Source organism: Heterocephalus glaber, unplaced genomic scaffold, assembly GCF_053883595.1.
Source record: "Heterocephalus glaber isolate CG9 unplaced genomic scaffold, H.glaber_assembly_v1.0 deba00001504, whole genome shotgun sequence".
Lineage (NCBI taxonomy): Eukaryota > Metazoa > Chordata > Mammalia > Rodentia > Bathyergidae > Heterocephalus > Heterocephalus glaber.
In genome coordinates, this window is record NW_028258324.1 from 46,778,296 (window position 1) to 46,792,172 (window position 13,877).

Below are 13,877 nucleotides of genomic sequence, written 5' to 3' on the forward strand. Positions count from 1 at the left end.
GAATTTCTATTTGGAGCCTTTTTTTTTTAATGGACTCTAATTCTGTTCTTTTTTTTTGAGACAGGGTCTCATTTTGTAGTTCAGGTTGGCCTTAAACCTGTGGTGATGCTGCTCAGCCTCTTGAGGGCTGGAAGTACAGGCATGTGCCATCACACCCAACTGTAATTCTTCTCTATGCTGGTAATTCATGTTTTGTGTCATAATTTTGTTTTGCTTTTTATTGGTTCTTCTGTAGACTTGCTGATTGTTTTGTTCATTTGGCCCATTATCTGTTTACTTATATCTTCTGGGAGCTTGCGAAGGGTCCATTGATCTGTTTTGTTATCTCCTCTATTATCATTTCAAATGATTTTGGTTTTCTCTCCTTTAATGCTTCATGGATCAACTTTGGGGAGTTGGGAGTTTTTGGAGGCAATTTATTGCCTTGTCTTATGTTTCTGTGTTTTTGCTCTGTGTGTGTGTGTGTGTGTGTGTGTGTGTGTGTGTGTGTGTAGGCTTGAAGGCTCATTATAGTGGCAAACTTTGTTGCTAGTATGGAGACCTCTTCTTTAGTTAATGTATGCTTTTCAGTGGTTCCCTCTGTGGTTATTGGACTTTGCCTCTGTCCCAGGATCCAGTCACCTCCATTTACTTGAAAGAAAAAGTTGTACTGTATTTGGCCCAGTTCCCAGTTCTGCAAGTATGGTCTGCAGTATTATTAATGGCCCCAGGGTAATCTAGATCATAGTATCCTAAGAAAACTAATTAACATGTTTATTACAGGCTTGTAATTCCTATGTCTTACTGCCAGGTGTCTCTGATTTGAATTCCGTTGTCTGATTTAAATAGCTAACCACTGGAGGTGGTTCAGTCTACCCAATGGGACATTCATGCATGTATCACTGGTGGTTCAAGCCAGGGGAAATGTGTTAGTAGAACAATTACTGTATGTCACCAGTCAGGAACAGTAATTGTATCAATGACAAATTGGATATTGACAAAAACCTAAGGACCAATAACGTACCACCCTTAACCAAAGAAAAGAGATCTATAATAGATAGTATGGACACTTAAGACAAATCAAGTATTGACCTACTATTGACCTACAGTAAAGATCTACTAAATGGAACAACTTTATCTCCACTAACAATAGAACAGCATTCAGCAGTAAGAGCGTAAAGTTAACCAGCTATCTAGAGACTCATAAAGCTTAATAGTTATACTAGTAAAGATAAAGGGGTGGGGAACCAGAGAATAAAGAAAGTAAAATTTGAAAAATTAATGGGATATGAGAAGGAGAGAAACTGAGGTGTAGGGGGTCTTATTGAGGAGTAAAAAGAAATTAGTAGTGTTAGAAAACAGTTATAGGAAAGACTGAGCAAGAAAGAGAAGAAAAAAGAAAAACAACAAAATATAGGAAATGAACAGTAAGACAGAAAAAAAGTTGAAAAGGGGACAGAGAAGTGAAACTAAAGAGAAAAATAGGCAAAAAAAGGGATAAGAAACCCTGATCTCCCTAAAAAAAACCTGACAAAATAGTGAGAAAAATAGAAAAAATTTTTAAAAGATTATATCAAAGAAAAAAATTCCTGTGTATGTGTGTGTGTTTCCCTTCTGTATTTTTGAATGAATGGTTTATTTCCAGGATCTGCAGTCTTGGAATCCAGCAAGTCACGATTTTCTCCACCTACCTTTAGGGCCTATGAGTTTGTGAAGTGTTCTCCCTGCGCCAGAGGCCCCTCCGTTCACCCCAGACTGTAGTGACCATCCAAGCCAAGGCATGTCCTTGCTCATGTTGGTAGGTGGGAAGTGTGTCAGCCCTCTGGTCTCTGGATGTAGGCCACAGGGCAGGGGTCAAGTGGGCTGTTGGACTTAATGTCTACATTCATGGGTTATGTTTGCTCTCTATGGAGGGCAGGGCCAGGGTCCTTCTCAACCTGAGCTTACTCCTCTTGGTGGGGGGGTCTATGTCTGTCCCACTCCCTCTCGTCTTCTGGTCCTCTGAGCTTACCCTCTCTCCCTGGCTGTTTTCATCCAGGATCAGGTCAGTCAGTCAGTCAATCTACGCCTCTGCTGCTCTGTGCCGAGGGGAAACAGAATGTAGAGCTGTCTTGGAGTTGGCGGATGGTTGCACTGCACAGCAGCATGGGCCTGCTTCCTTGCATCAGAGGTGCTACACAGGCCTTTTTTTTTTTTTTGGTACCAAGGATCGAACTCGGGTCCTTGCGCTTGCTCAGCAGGCAGTGAAACCACTGAGCTAAATCCCTGGCCCTACACAGGCCTTTTAAAAATACTATTTCTGTGTGTTTATAGCAGGAGTAAAGTTTGGTACCTAAATGCTGTGCCAGTCAACAAACTATCCATATCCTTAATTCTAAACATTGCACTTAATTCTAAACATTGTACTTGTTTAATTATCTGTTTCCACCAAAATTATGAAAAGATAAATAAGACAATCACATTGTAAGGGACAGATATGTGAAAATATACATCACCCTAATGTTTATTTGTAAGCAAACATAAGGTGTTGAGTGAAAATTAATGGTAACTCTATGGAAAAAATAATAATCATATCAGTGTAACCTAATTTTCTCAAAACACTGTAAGACTGGAAGAAGCAAGGCACATATATTCTAACTTTCTCATTGTGTTGATTTAATTCTGAATATCATCATCATCAACAACCCAGGGAAACATAGTTTAGATCAGATGATACCACATTTAGGTTGTAGGAGGGTCATACTGAGACATTATCAAGGCTATGGGGCCAGAGCAGGATATTTCTTATCATTTAACCTTTCAAAGGTCAGTCTGGGGCCCCCATGATTGGGGATGTATTAGTGTATACATTTGTTTGTGTGCCAGAAATATTAGAAACAGAAGTCAAAGTAACCTGGATAAATTGGGTTCTTCTGAATTGGACAAAGCAGAATGAAGGCTAACCAGTTTTCTGAGTAGGAAGTTCAAGGTGGAGAATGATTGACTTTGTGGATATTCCTGACAGAAAAAGCCCCTGATTCTTCATGAATCCAGGCAGGCAGTTGAGCCATCACAGTAGCTATAATGAGGTATATGCAGAAGACCACATTTCATAAATCAGTGCTCTGGTTATGAATTCTTTTTTTTTTCTGGTTATGAATTCTTACACAAGGCTGAGAGCAGGCAAAAATGAAGTCATCACATCATTTGCAACATTAAGATGTACAAGAACTATGTAAAGCACTTATGTCGTATACAAAACTTACATGGGGAGCTGCAAGAGAGCAAGAAAACTATTCCAGTTTAGATAGTCAGTGAAGATGTACAATAACTGTGGCTTGAAACAGCACTGGAAGCTATCATATCAAAAAACAACCAAACTAACACAATGAATCAGCAACTGGGATCTTATTAAAAAGCTTCTGCGCAGCAAAAGAAACCACCAATAGAGTGAAGAGACAACCCACAATGTGGGAAAAAATTTTTACCAGCTGTTCTCAGACAAAGGTCTACTATCTAGAATATATAAAGAACTTAAAAAAATCAGACTTCCCAAATTTAAACACCCAGTCCAAAAATGGGCATCTGAAATGAATAGATATTTTTCAGATGAAGAAGTGGCAGCAAATAAACATATGAAAAAATGTTCAGCATCACTGTTCATTAAAGATGCAAGTGAAAACAATACCGTGGTTCCACCTCACCCCACAAAGAATGGCTGCTATCAAGAAATCAATCAATAACAAATGCTGGCAGGGCTGTGGGGAAAAAGGAACCCTTCTCCACTCTTGGTGGGAGTGTGGACTGGTGCAACCACTGTGGAAATCAGTGTGGAGATACCCCAGAAAACTAGGATTAGAGGTCCCATTTGACCCAGCTATTCCACTTCTGAGTATGTTCCCGAAAATTTTAAAAGCATCATGCCACAGCGATATATGCACACCCATGTTTATAGCGGCACAATTTGTAATAGCTAAAACTTGGAAACAGCCCAAATGTCCATCAACTAGTGATTGGATAAAGATGTGGGTATTTAAAAAAATAAAATCGGGCTGGGGATTTAGCTCAGAGGTTTCGCTGCCTGCTTCGCAAGCGCAAGGACCCGAGTTCGATCCCTGGTACCAAAAAAATTAAAATTAAAATAAAAACATAAAATGGAGTACTACTCAGTCATAAAGAAAGACAAACTAAAGACATTTATAGCTAAATGGATATACCTTGAGGCCATACTCTGAAGTGAAATAAACAGGGCACACATGTAAATACTGAATTGTTTCTGATGTGTGAGAAACAAAGTGTAAACAAGAACCAAAATGTATAATAGATATTGTGAAACGGAGAAAACGTTTAAAGGGGAAGGGGAACTTAAGGGGTGGGGATGGGGGAAAGGAAAGGGGGGAAAAAGGAAAAAATAGAAACAAAGCTTATGTAAATAGGGAGGGGTAGAGAGGTTGAAAGGAGGGAAGAGAATGGGAAAAAATAAGAACCAAGATATAACATATACAGGTACAAACTCCCAATAATGACTGTAATCATGTATACCTAAAATGTACCAATAAACTTCATGAAAAAAAAAAGTTAAAAAAACAGAACAGCAGTAGATGTACTGTGGTTAGGCTGTAGTCATCCTTGTCACCCAGAAAATGAGTTGCAGTACACAGAAATAAGCAGACTCAAGCTGCATGCCTTTTAAGTGGGGATAACGGAGGTGAGGGAATTGAGGGAGGGGTGTGTAAAAATGTCCACATGAGTTTATAGAAAGGAGTTGGAGCCAGGCCGCCTGCTAGAAGGTAGGAATTAGAATGCCAGTTCTCTCTCCCTCAACACTAACCTCTAGAGAAGGACTGGGAAAGATGGCTTTCACAGGACGGAATAGGCCCCTGGAGGTTGTGCCAACAAACTGTGAGGACAAGAAGCTGATGCAAGCCACTTTCCCAGCCGAGGGCCTGGGTGTGCAGTATCATTGAGATATTACAACTGAGAGGTAACACACCATCTTAAAACTATGAGAAGGGACTGAAAACTACCTAGGGAAGATGGGACACTGGGAAAAATAAAACAATCCAAAACTTACTCAAAATGAGCTTCCAGTCTGAAACTACATGAAGAAATATAAAGGTTGTTCAACAAGCTAGCCATGAACTCACTATAAATGAAGTAAATACAGAAATGTATTGAATGTTGAATGAATGTTGGAAATTCTGAAAAATATAGGAAAATAAGAATGGTTTTGAATTCTTGGGAGGATGGAGGCATAGTGGAGAAAAATTATGAGATAGAGGGCCGGGGAGTTAGCTCAGCGGCAGAGCATCTGCCTGATAAGAACAAGGTCCTGAGTTCTATCCCCAGTACCAAAAAAAAGGAGAAAAAACCAGGGATATATGAAGCACGATCAGAAGGATATGAGAAAACCAACAAGAGCTATCTTATATGAAGGTAGGATAGGCTAAAATGCTGTAGAAATAGACCTTGTATATCTCACATCTAGTATGAGTTTACTTCTCCCATGTAATAGTCCAGGGTGGCTGTGCACACTAGGGACACAGTGGCTGCTCACCATGTGCTTTCAGAGTTTCTCTGGTTGCCCCCAGGAAGGGAAATGTGCTCAACCCCAGAAGTCGTTTATATCACATTTACTCCCATCCTGTTGACCAGCAATCAGTCATTATAGACATTCCTAACTTCCAGGGAGACTGGGAAAAATATAATCCAACGAGGGAACTAGGAAAAAGAAGGGAACACTAACAGCTAACAGTTTCTGCCATGCCCCTGAGAAATAGCAGTTACATTGATGACACATTTTTCATGTGGAGTGTGTATGTGATCTAGAAGGGTGTATTCTCTTCCCTCTCTCCATGCTTCTGGTTGCTATTACACGAATAGCTTTCCTATGCATTTCTCTGCCTTGGAGCCAGCTAACTTTGCACTGAAACTGTGAGCCAAAATAAACCCTTTCTCCTTTAAGTTGCAAGCATCAGATATTTTTTCCTAAAAATGGAAAAGTTGACTAACAGAAATTGGCACGAGGAAAGTGGGGTTGTTGCTGACTATAGGTGACCATGTGGTTTAGAAGCCCTTGGAACAGGTTTGTAGAAGAAGTTTGGAAAGAATTGGAGTTGCTGACTAGAGAAGTCTTAGAATGCTATAAGCAGAGATTGATGAAAGATTCTGGTCAGACCTCAGAAGGTTTCAGTTAGGAACAAGGACTCCATTGGCAGTTGGACTAGGGACCATGTGTGTTACATCCTGGCAGAAAATCTGTCTTCATTTTGCCCGTATTTTTAGACTTTGCAGGAGACTGAGAGTAAGGGCAGTGAACTAATCTGATGGTGGAAATTTCAAAGCAGTCCATCACCATTCAGGCTGTAGCCTGGATACTGGTGGCTGCTGCATTGGTACTGCTGGCTGCTTTTTAGCAAGGTCTGTGGTGAAAATCAGGAGTAAAAAGCAGATGTGAAAAGTTCAAAGCCTCATCAGAAAGGAGGCACCTACAACATTGGAACCATGGACAGCATGGTTGCAGAGAATATTAACATTAAAAAGAAGCCAAGTACTTTGCATCGGGACAATAGGAAAGATGATTTGAAGACATCTCTGGAATCAGAAAGACCCCATTCTTTGCAGGCTCAAGGGTGCAAAGCTGTAAAACTTTCATTTGAGAAGAGCACTCTTAGACCCCCTGCTTACTCAAGAAGGGCTGCCTGGGGAATTAATTTCCCAGGATTCATTTCACCATGGTCAGCCATCAAGGCATGCAGAGGCCAGTGCAGCCATGATCCAATGGCGCCCAGCTACTGCTCCCACTGGTGGCAGACTGTGGCGTCATCCACATGGTGCTGGTTTTTCAGGCATGCAGAATGATAGAGTTGTGGGGTCAGGGAAGCCTCCACACAGATTCCTAGAAAGGCCTAGGAGACCAGACAGTGTCCTCCTGAGAAGCAGTGTGTGAACCTATGAAAGTGAAGCCAAAAGTGCGTTGCAGACCCCAGGAAGTTGGAGATGCCAGAGTTGTGGATAGTCTGCTGAAGAAAGTTGCAGGCAGTGACTAGAGCCAGCCCAAGAGAGAGGACACAAGGCTGCAACTGGCTGTGCCGTAGGGGCAGGGCCGCTCAAACTCTTTGGAGCTCATCTCACCATAACTGCCCAGTTTGCTGGACACTAAGCTCTAGGATTTAATATCTGGCCTGCTCGATTTTGGTCTTTCTTTGCTCCCATTCTTTTCTCTCCTATTTCTCTTTTGGAGTGGAAATGTTTACCCTGTGCTGCTGTATGTTGGAAGGGCCTAATCTTTTTTATTATTAGGGGTTCAGAGCTAAGAGTTTGCCTTGTGTCTGAGAAGGAGACTTTGGACTTGGATTTTTCAGCAGTGCTGGAATTGTTGACTTTCGTGACTGTTAGAGATAGACTAAATACATTTTACATAATGAGATAGATATGAACCTTTTGGGGGCCAGAGGAGGAAGGTAATGGTTAGATCTAAAATATCCCTCAAAAGGTCTCATGTTTGGGAGGTAATTGGATCACGGGGGTGCTATATTCATCAGTGAATTCATCCATTGATGAGTTCAGCAGCTGAATATGCTGTTAGGAGGTGGGGCCTGGTTGGAGGTGAGTCACTGGGTGTGTGACCTGAAAGTATTTTCTTGTCCCTGGCTTTTCCTCTCCCTCCTCTCTCTTGCTCTCCCCCTCTCTCTTTCTTGCTCTCTCCCTCTTCCCCACTACCTTTCTTCCCATCTCTTCTTTCTTCTTGGCTGCCATGATGTAAGCAGCTTTCCTCTCCCAGGCCCTTTCACCATGCTTTTCAGTCTTGGAACTAGCCAACTTTGGACTGAAACTATGAGGCAAAGTAAATCTGTCCTCTAATTTGTAGGTGTTGGGTATTTTGTACTAGTCATGGGAGAGCAACTAAGTCAGGCTCCATGAGAAAATAACTCAAGGACAGCAGAAGTAACTAGGTGCCAGAAATCAAGCAAGTGCTTAAATATGGGTATATCAAGAAGACACAGGAGCCAGCTTGTGAAACTTCCACAGGACAAATTTGAGAAGCCTCCTCCTCACCCTCATGGTGGTGGGAATCAAAACCCAGGGTCTCATGCATGCTAGACAACACTGTGCTACTGAGGTACATCTCCTGTACTTGGGAAGTTTTAAGCATTCAGAAAAACAATGGTGGCAGTGGGTTGAACACATTGAATAAAAATCAGTGAATCCACAATGTATTTCCAGAAAAAAAAACTCTTCAGGGCTGGGGATTTAGCTCAGTGGTTCCGCTGCCTGCCTTGCAAGCACAAGGTCCCGAGTTCGATGCCCAGTACCAAAAAAACCCCCACACTTCCAGCTCTAAAAGCAGATTGAATCTTAGACTAAGAAAATCACAGTTCTAGAACTCCAAATATGGTAAAATTCAGACAAAGATGATAAGTGGATGTTAAAACTATTAGGTGATACTTCGTTGTGAAACTGGATGGTCTGTCTCAAAATATTGCTGTAACAATTACTTATTGAATACAAAATGGAAGCAGTATGTCTACAATAGAGAATATGGAAAACACTTTCTTATCAGGTGATTAAATATCACATGACCAGTGATAAGACAGACAGATAATGGAATATGTCACCTGGATGGTGTTCTTGCCAGAAATGTTTAATAGTGAGGAAACTATGAGACAATCCAAATTGTGTGATCATCTAGAAGATAGCTGGCCTGAGGGCTGGGGATTTAGCTCCGTGGCACCAAGCCTGTCTTGCAAATGCAATGTCCTGAGTTCGATCCCTGGTACTAGGGAAAAAAAAAAATCTTAGGAGAGAAGATAACTGGTCTAGACTCTTCAAAACTGTCAGTGTCATGAAGGATCAAAACCGAAATGAAACAAGTCAGACTATTCTAGATCAAAAAAAACTAAACAGATGTGACAAATTGTGATCCTTGATGGGTCTTGGATTTTTTAAAAGTTATAATGGACAATATTATGGAAAAATTAATATGGACTATTAGTATTATTACTGTTTAATATTGTGGATAAAATAATGCTATTGTAGTTACTTAGTAAAATGGCTATTCAGTTACAAAATTAAAAATCATTGCAGTTTTTGAACAGTAGAAAAATGTGGAGATAAAATGAAATTTTATATGACCACACTACCTAGGCTAACTGTTGTTAACATTTGGTATGTTTCCATCCAATCTGCATACATTTAAATAAAATTGTGCTATTTCTAGTTTTTTATATTATTTATTTCCTGTATTATCCACAGTTCATTAAATAGTCCTCAAACACAGGATTTTAATTGGTTATATAATATCTCTGGATGAATTTAGATTATCTTTCACCCTGGGACCCTTCTTCCTTTCTTCTGGTGCATCTGATCCCAGTTCTTTCTCTCAGTTTATTCCCTCATTTTGATGGAATATTCCTTCACCTGCTTCCTAAGAACTTTGTGTGAGGCAAGCATTGTTGCGTATGTGGCATCATTTTTTTTCATTTTTCATTAATCTACCCTTAATTGACCATTTAGCTTAATATAGAATTCTGTTAGAAATTTTCATTAAAGACAAAAGCTTTCAAAAGTAAACAATACAGTACTTAACTTGTTTGTATAGTTGACAGTTATACCACTTTGGAGGTAACTTACATAGTTTTTTAAAGTAAAATGAATATATTGTATAATTGATAGTTGAGCCATTTTGTAGGTAACTTAGTTTTTTCACTTTTTTTGGTATATTTAGTTTAAATACTAAATGCATTCATATAGTTAGAAGATTTTTTTGAACTCACTATGTAGCCTCTTGAGTGTTGGGATTACAGGTGTGCATCACCACACCCAGTTAGAAGAATTTTAATAATAGGAACAAAGTATATATACAGTCACACCTCATTTTATTGTGCATCCAAATATTGTGGGGGTTTTTTTAAGAGCAGCAATCAATTTTTATATGAAGACTTCTAATCCTAGGATCAGGTACAACTTCAGAGGTTAAGAAAACTTCAACAAACAGTGACAAGAGTTAAGATACATGCATCAATCGTTTTACATAAAACGTGGTGGGGAGATTATAAACCTGAAAAAAACTTGAACTAATAACTTCACATATGTTTTAGAAGTCACATATATAGATGATCATAAGAACTAAGAGCAATTTCTTGCCACTAATAGTCTTTAAGTCTGTTCATACAAGGGAACAACCACAGCAGCTTGTGATTATTAGGCTAGGCAGATGTCCTTAGAGTGTCCTTCAACTGACAAAGACATACATTTAACCAAAGGGGTCTGGGCAAGTAGCACCGCGCTACTGATAGGCTCATTTGAGTCACAGCCTCCAGGGTACTACTCCCTGGGCCAGGGATTTAGCTGTGCAAGCGCAAGGACCCGAGTTCGATCCCTGGTACCAAAAAAACAACAAAAAAACCACAGAGTACTACTCCCTGTCTACCTTACACAGATGCTTCACAGCTTTGGTTAGCATGTCATTTTCTTTCTGTTTTTCTCCTTTGTCAGTTTTCTTTTTCTCCTTCTCTAGTGACTCCCTCCTCTTCTCCTCTGCTATCTGCTCCTTTCTCTACTTTCTCTTCTTCTCCACTGTCAGCTCCATTCTTTCCTCCAGCCTCTCCTTCATTGGCTCCTTTCGCTCCTCCTTTGTCCTGAACACTGATATAAATTGCTTTATTATAGCCTTCTCGGTTCTGAGCAATTTCAATGGCATAAAATTGTATCCTGGGAGCAAAGGAAGTATTTTCCTCTGTGTAGCCCTGAGAACAATCCAGTCGCAGCAAAGTACCATAGTTAAAGTCTTCTACACTCCCATCAAACTTCAAGCAGAATGGCCTCCACTTCTCTTTAGCCAATTCTGATTTGAGTTCTTCTGGGTCCAATACATCTATCTTGAGTTTCTCAAAATGTTCCCGGAATTCAGAGTAGATTTGATCATTCACTTTGGTGAGTTTCAGGAACCGTGGGTCAACTGATGAAATCAGTTTGTAATAGAATTCAGCATGCTGCATTGCTCTCATGGCCCAAGCCATCTCAATGTCCGGGTCATTGCCAAAAGACTCTGCTGGGAGAGAAAGAGCCTGTGCCACCGACACCACCTCTGCCGAAACCGGTTCTTCCATTCTACTGGTACTGTCCATGTTGCAGCCAAGGAAGCCAAATATTGTGTCTTACAGTTTGAAGTTTTGCGTCAAACAAGCCTCAACATCTCTTTTCCAACAGTGTGTGCTCATTTTGTTTCTCTGTGTCACATTTTGAAAATTCTTGCAATGTTTCAAATTCCATTATTACTGTCGGTTACAGTGATTTTTGATATTGATGTTACTATTATAATCATTTTGGGGTGCCACAAACTAAGCCCATTTAAAATGATGAAATTGGGCTGGGGATTTAGCTCAGTGGTTCTGGCACCTGCCGCGCAAGCACACAGTTCCGAGTTCAATCCCCAGTTCCAAAAAAACAAAACAACAATAAAATGATGAAATTAATAATAATGTAGAAGAGCACATGGATGGATGTGCTGGATGGACAGTGGCCCTGAGGAAGAAGATCTTAATCCACCCCTTCAAATACTTGAGCATTTTCCACGGCCATGAGAAGCTTCTCTTATAAATCTTCAAAAGTTTCATATGGATAAGGCCATTAAAGCATGTGTGAGCTCTCGGCAGTTTTTCAGGAATGTCAGATTACTCTACTGTAAACAGCTGAGGACCATTGGAACGAAAGCTCAGCAAATCCATTATTGGGTACACAGGATATCCCCTTGATAAACTGGCAGTAACTAGATCTGCTTCTTGGTGACTGTCAATAGCACAGCCTTCCAGAAGGGTGAATGATAGGGTCATTCAGGCAGCAGCCATTCTTGTAAATAAAATGCTGTCTCCAGTTGTTCACATCAACATCACTGAAGCTGCATATCACAACTTCAGCTCATTTTCATCAAAAGTTTTAATCAGATCAATAGGAAGCAGTTCCACAAAGTTGCACTGAGCTTCCTGCTATCTGGCTAGGAAATGAGGATAGCTCCAAATGGCCAGCCCTTCTTCACTGACCGTAACGTTTTCTTTATCCATTCATCTGTTGATAGGCATACGGGCTGCTTCCAAGATTTAGCTATTATGAATTGTGCTCCTATGAATATGGTTATGCATGTATTACTGTAATATGATGTCCTTAGCCAGGTGTGCTGGCACACACCTGTAATCCCAGCACTTGGGAGGCTGAAGCAGGAGGATTGTCTTGAGTTCAAGGCTAGCCTGGGCTACATAGTGAGTTCAAGGCCAGCCAGAACTGCACAGTGAGACCCTGTCTCAAAAAAAAAAAAAAATGTTTAACTCTTTCAGGAAGATACCTAGAAGGGTTACAGCTGGGTCAAATGGAGTTTCTATTTTTAGTTTTTTGAGGAATCGCCATACTAATTTCCATAGTGGTTGTATCAGTTTACACTCCCACCAACAACAAAGAAGTGTTCCCTTTTCCCTACAGCCTCTCCAGCATTTGTTATTGATTTCTTGATGATGGCCATTCTTTCTGGAGTAAGATGAAATCTCAGTGTTGTTTTAATTTGCACTTCTTGAATGGCCAGCAATGTAGCACAATTTATAATAGCTAAATCTTGGAAGCAGCCTGTATGTCCATCAACAGATGAATGGATATAGAAAATGTATTTATATACAGTGGAGTACTGCTCTGCCATGAAGGATAAATTTGAGTCATTTGTAGGAAAACTGTTGCACCTTGAGACTGTAATCAAGTAAATTAGACACACAAACTTAAATATCACGTGGTTTCTCTTAAATAAGAAATCCAATATATAAAGTGCAGGGGCCAGGGATTTAGCTCAGTGGTTCTACTGCCTGCCTTGCAAGTCCAAGGACCCGAGTTCGATCCCTAGTACCAAAAATAAAAAAATAATAAATAAAATAAAGTGCAAGATGAAAGACAGACAATAGAAAAAGAAAAGTTACTGTAATTCAGTCTGGCCAATGTCTCTAAAAGTACAATGATTTAATATAATTGTCTTATGTGCTTTATATGTTTTTTTTGCCTGTTAGTCTAGCTGTTGATCTATGTTTATGATAACTAACTTGATAGAGACTTACAAGATAAATATATCTGAGGGCCGGGGATTTAGCTCAGTGGTTCCACCGCCTGCCTCGCAGGCACAAGGTCCCAAGTTTGATCCCCGGTACCAAAAAAAAAAAAAAGGGAAAAAACACCAGTAGTGGAGGGGGAGGGGGTAAAAAAAGAATTGAGATGTGTTAGGTACATGTACCAATTCCCCATGATGAATGTGAATGTAATCATTAGGTACTGCAAACATATACTAATAACTTTTTATTTTATTTTATTTTATTTTATTTATTTATTTTTGGTACCGGGGATCAAATTCGGGACCTTGCGCTTGCGAGGCAAGCAGCAGAACCACTGAGCTAAATCCCCGGCCCACTAATAACTTTTTAAATAAAAGATTAAACTAGGAAATAAAAAAATTAAAATTGAATATTTTGCCAAATATATTACATTTATAGTGTTGCTTTTATTTGGTGGGGGCCATTCGAGACAGGGTCAAGTATGTAGTTCAGGCTGGCCTTGAAGTATCCCAGGCTGGCGCCTCAGATTTATAGCATTCCTCCTGCTTCAGCCGCTCAAGTGCTGGGATTACAGTCATGAACCACCATACCTGGCTATCATGTTGCTTTTAAAAGTTACTTTTTAATGGCTTTTTTTTGTTTTTGTTTTGTGTAATGTCTGGTTTATTTAAACCGGCTTCTCAAGGTCCCACCATGGAGAATTGAATTCACTCAGAGCAGCCAGAAAAGCATTAGGACCAGGGCCGGGGATTTAGCTCAGTGGTTCTGCTGCCCGCCCCACAAGCACAAGGACCCAAATGTGATCCCCATACCAAACAAAACAAAAGCATTAGGACT

General features: G+C 40.2%; 1 protein-coding gene and 1 non-coding gene across 13 annotated transcripts in view; one reads left to right on the forward strand and one right to left on the reverse strand.

Annotated features, from left to right (window-relative positions):
- Gpr160 (G protein-coupled receptor 160) overlaps positions 1-13,877 on the forward strand; it is a 38,834-nt gene that overhangs the window by 12,403 nt on the left and 12,554 nt on the right. For 3 of the 12 annotated variants that reach the window (XM_087186505.1, XM_087186508.1, XM_087186507.1), the window contains exon 3: positions 1,625-1,757. The exons of the other annotated variants lie outside the window; for them this stretch is intronic. The gene's annotated coding sequence lies outside the window, so the exon portion shown is untranslated. The remainder of the gene's footprint in view (positions 1-1,624; positions 1,758-13,877) is intronic. 12 annotated transcript variants of the gene reach the window in all.
- Positions 9,631-12,913, reverse strand: LOC101722910 (protein PBDC1). Its single transcript, XR_002393071.2, has one exon. It is a non-coding gene; the product is annotated as a protein PBDC1 (transcript).